The 5,094-nt window shown below is 43.5% G+C and overlaps 1 long non-coding RNA gene across 4 annotated transcripts in view; it reads left to right on the top strand.

The window, feature by feature from the left end:
- Positions 1–5,094, top strand: part of LOC115294085 — a 59,870-nt gene that overhangs the window by 41,602 nt on the left and 13,174 nt on the right. For all 4 annotated transcript variants that reach the window (XR_003909751.1, XR_003909733.1, XR_003909741.1 and 1 more), the window contains one exon: positions 785–1,016. This is a non-coding gene — a long non-coding RNA (uncharacterized LOC115294085). The remainder of the gene's footprint in view (positions 1–784; positions 1,017–5,094) is intronic.

Here is a 5,094-nt window from a genome sequence, read left to right as displayed (position 1 = left end):
TATTTATTTTTAATACAGAGAGAGACAGAGCATGAGAGGGGGAGGGGCAGAGAGAGAAGGAGACACAGAACTGGAAGCAGGCTCCAGGCTCTGAGCTAGCTGTCAGCACAGAGCCTGACGCGGGGCTCGAACCCACGAATGTGAGATCTGACCTGAGCCGAAGCCGGAGGCTTAACCGACTGAGCCACCCAGGCGCCCCTTATCGTTTAATTTTTAAGTGATTCTTTTTTGCCATTTATTTCTGTCATTATTTCCTTCTTTTAATGTTTTTAATATCTATATCAGGGAGAGATCGTTTTTACAATTTACTGAAGTATATAATCTTGATAGAATGTATTGGCTTTTAATAAAAACCAACCATGAGGGGCACCTGGGTGGCTCAGTCGGTTGAGTGTCCAACTCCAGCTCAGATCATGATCTCACGGTTTGTGGGTTTGAGCCCCATGTCAGGCTCTGTGCTGACTGCTAGCTCAGAGCTTGGGGCCTGCTTCGGATTCTGTGTCTCCCTCTCTCTCTGTCCCTCCCCTATTGACTCTCTGTCTCTCAAAAATCAATAAATGTAAAAAATTAAAAATAAAATAAATAAAAATCAACCATGCATTGATTACATATTTCTAACAGAAAACCTCTGTGATAATCCTATGAACCCCTAAACAATTGTTTATTATTATAGTCACCCATTATTATTTTAAAACACACAAATGAAGTGCTTTTAAAAATGCATAATAACTTCTGATTTGGGGGCTCCCAGTAATTACCAAGAATTTTTATTTCTTGTTTCTAGATCCTGAAGATCAATATATGATGGGATTAGGCACCACACAACCCATAAGGATGCGGCACTTACACCTGTGTGTCCCTCCTTTTTGTGCTGGTCCTGACTGAAACTGACCTTCGCAAGTACAACATCGGAAGAGCAGACAGGTGAAGGAGTGGACACAACCCAAGTCTTGCAGGTGCTACTAGTGGAAACATTCACCATGAACAAGATCTACCTGATGGGAATTTAAGACTGGGTAAGGCCAAGGGGTCTGACTTCCTCTGGTCAGACAGCTGCTTGTTTTCTATTGCATTGTGTGCCCATTTTGCTTTCTTCCTCAACCTCACAACCCCATCAGGGACACCTAGGATCAGTGCTGGGGGATAGGTGAAGGGCCACTGGCTGGCCTTTCTTCCCTGCCAATATTGCACTACTCACTGCTGGGACCTCTTTGGGCCCCTTTTTGGTCTGCGTTCCTGTTCTGTGCAGGCCCAGCCTAGCTTTGTGTTTTATTTGTTTTGTAATTGCTTAGAAATAAAATTTAGAACTTGGAATTACAAAGCTGTTTATAACCAGATGTCTGATAGGGTTAATGGCAGCCAATGCAGGAGCATAGGTGTTCAGAGCTGAGAGTATGGTAAAGCTTAGCTGTTGCATTTGTATAAGCTAATACTAGTTTAATGTGGTGCTGCTGGGAGAGGTGTCAGCTCCGGAAGGTTCTCAGTCTTTGTTTTCCCTTTTGAAAGGATTTGTGGCTGGCACTGTTAGTTGTTCCTACAGGAGTCATTGCCCCCTCTTCCTGCCAACAGAGCCCAGGTTTTTTTTCAAGCACTGTGATGAGGGGGTATTTCATGGACCCTCCCTCACTCCAGAGTAAGAGTCCTGAGCAGACATAGCCAATTAGAAAAATTGTATTTCTTCAGCCAGGACTGGCTAGGCATGGCCTTGTGGCCCTCCTGGAGTATAAGGGGACATTTACTGGGAGCTGTCTGAGTCGTTTCCCTCCATCTTATGAAATGGGGAGACACTTTTTCCCCTTTTATGGCAGCTCTTGAGGAGACACTTGGAGCTGCTGGCTGGAGATATTTTGTGATGGAGAGGAGAGTTGATGGCTTGCCGAGAATGCAGAACAGAAAGCTGGCAAGAACTTGGGGCTTGGTGACCTCTTTGTGTGACTTTATTGATAGTCTTGGAGCCACTGCATCTCTATCCTGAGTCCTCTTCAGATGAGAGTGGTGAGCACTTCCACCTGTGTTGGCTGCACTTGGCAGTGAAAAGCATCTCAAATGCGGATGGCCTTTGACCCCTCACAAGATGAGTTTTGCGGTTAAACAAACAGAAGGACTTTCCAAAAGTTAAACACTCTATAAATTGAAGCCATTTATCTTTACTATACACACATTCCCAGGTATCAAAAGGTGCAATTTCATGCCTTGTGACTGGTTAGCCAGGGAAAAATTGGGATTCGGGAGGTCTTACTAAGGTCTCTCAATTTACACCATATAGCTGGCTAGCTGCTTTGTTCATGTGTAAGGTTGACTCTGTCTTCACTCGAGGCAGTATGCTCTAGGGGGAGCTACCTTGCACTGATTTTCCATGAGACCTAGTTTTATCTCTGCAAATAGTTGGCTGTTTGACCCTGGGAAAGTTAAATAACCTCTCTGAGCAACAGATGCCCCTTCTGGAACATGGAGATAATAGCCTGCATTCTTCTTATGGTGCTTGTCTGAATCAGATGACAGAATGTATGGTTTTCAAACTATATGGCAGGAAGATGATAGTGATTGCTATGGATTGTGATTTTGTATCCCCACCAAATTCGTATCTTGGAGCCCAACCATTAATGTGGTGATATTAAGAGACGGGGCCTTTGGGAGGTGATTGGGTTGTGAGGATGGAGTCCTCATGAATGGGATTATTGCCCTTTTAAAAGAGACTCCAGTGAGCTCCTTGACCCCTGTATCATGTGAGGACACAGAGAAAAAAAATGGTCACCTATGAACTAGGAAGTGGGGACTTGGAGTCTGCTGATGCCTTGATCTTGGACTTTCCCACCTTCAGAACTGTGAGAAATAAACTTCTGTTGTTAATAAATCCTCTAGTCTGCAGGATTTCTGTTATAGCAGTCCAAATGGAGTAAGACTGCGATGATGGTGATGATGATTGTGGTTGTAATGGTGACAAAGACGAGTTTGTTCCATGTGGACATCAATAGAATTCTAAAAATAAAAAAACAGTGGTGCGGGTGGCATGTAGGTAGGAGAAGGTCACTGAACATGGGGAATCTGTGAGCCCTGAAGTGTGAGCTTATGAGGGGGGCCAAAAGTCAATGCAGCTGAGAAGAGCATTCAGAGAGCTCCAGGTGGCACTCTCCTTAATGCAACACTGTTGTTGTCCTGGGCAGACCCAGTACCTCCTTCATACACTTTGCTCTGATGTATTCAGAAAGAGTCTTAGTTCAAGTGAATTGTTTTTCTCCTAACCCAAATCTGGTCTGAGTGGCTGGAGGCATTCAATGCCAAATCTCCCTTTCCCGGATCTGCTCATGGCAGCAGAGTACTGGACTCCAACAGAGTATAGTCTCTTTATTCTGTGTGAAAACCCAGACATGATAGTTCTTCCCTTACAAATGTATTTTTCTCCACCAAATCAATGTTTCTCTTAAATTTTGTAAATTAAGTCATATTGTCAATGTGGTAAGAGAGCTTGCTAGCTACATGAATCCCATGGTGACTTCTGAGGTACAATAGGTAAGTGGGTGAGGAATAAAAGTTGGAGTCTGACTGAATCAGATCCTTCAGGATAGAGCAGGCTATCTGTCCAAAATATTTCCCTTCCTTTCCCCTTTATGATCCTTCCCTCACCAGTCCTATGTATACATAGGAACATTAGTTCCTTATTATGCTGGGCACAGACATAGTCCAATCAGGTGAACTCCTACTCAAACTTCAAAGCCCACTCCAGGTGTCCTCTCCTTTCTGCAGCTTTCCTTGGCTATTCCATTATTAATGAATTGTTAGGCTTATCTCGATACCAAGAAAGTTTTCAGCACATCTTCTTTGCAGCACTTAGAGGTATTTGTTTGCTTGTCTGTCTCCTTCTGTTTGAATATGAGTTTCCCAAGGGCAGGGATCATGTCTTAAATATCTTTCTTATCACCTGCACTGGCATGATGCCCTGCATACAGAAAAAGTAATCAATAAACATTTGTTGAATTAAATTGAATTTGTAAGTGAGGTTGCTTAAGGGAGAACACACCTGTATTCATTTCACAAAGGATTCTTAGCTATAGAAAAGATTGTGCCAAAGGATCTCTTTAAAGGGTAAGCCCCCTGGTGTATTTACAGCATGATGCAATTTCAAATTCCACATAACTTTTTGTAGGAGCACTTAAAGTGGGATGAGCCAACATTCACATCTCAAGCCTGCAATCAGCTCCTTGCTCACATGCAGGCACAGCCTTCACAAGATTAATCACTTACAGATTGGTAGTTTTTTCCTTCTACCCTCCAGCCTCTGAAGAAAATCCCTGGGCCTGCAAGTGTGGTGGGTGAGGGCATCCAGGGCACACCTTGAGCTTCAGTGCCAGCCCACAGGGTGCTGAAGACAGAGGTCATGGTGGAAGGCCCATCCTCTGATGGAGAAGCACATGTGCAGCCTCTGGTCTCTCAGCCCCCTTAGCAGCCCATTTCAATTACCTGAAATCGTCCATCTGTCATCACCCATTAAAGGTGCTTGTAAGGAGCTGTAAAATATTGAGGCTGATGCTTTTTGGCACTAATATTGCTATTAATATTGATATCTCTTGTAATGTCAACATCATATTAATAACACTTCTCATAGGCTCCTCAGACTTGTCCTCTTCTTCACTCTTCTGATCCCTAGCCTAGCCCTGCAGCTTATTTTTAAGGATTTTTAGAAGTTATTGATCACACACTAAAAGAGAGCAAGATATCAAACCGGACCTTTACTTATCCGTAATATGGCATGTGTTAGAATGGTTCTTCTCTAAACTAATGAATTTCCTTTTTTTTCCCTTTTTTTTAAATAGTTTATTGTCATATTGGTTTCCATACAACACCCAGTGCTCTTCCCCACAAGTGTCCTCCACCATCACCACCACCTCTTCCCCCACCCCTTACCCTTCAACTCTCAGTTCATTTTCAGTATTCAATAGCCTCAAGTTTTGCATCCCTCTCTCTCCCCAACTCTCTTTCCCTCTTCTCCTCCCCCTGGTCCTCCATTAGGTTTCTCCTGTATTCCTGTTAGACCTATGAGTGCAAACATATGGTTTCTATCCTTCTCTGCCTGACATATTTCGCTTAGCATGACAC

Source organism: Suricata suricatta, chromosome 1 (genome assembly GCF_006229205.1).
Source record: "Suricata suricatta isolate VVHF042 chromosome 1, meerkat_22Aug2017_6uvM2_HiC, whole genome shotgun sequence".
NCBI classification, from domain to species: Eukaryota; Metazoa; Chordata; class Mammalia; order Carnivora; family Herpestidae; genus Suricata; species Suricata suricatta.
The sequence above is the reverse complement of the archived record's forward strand: the minus strand, read 5'-3'. Positions and strand labels throughout refer to the sequence as shown.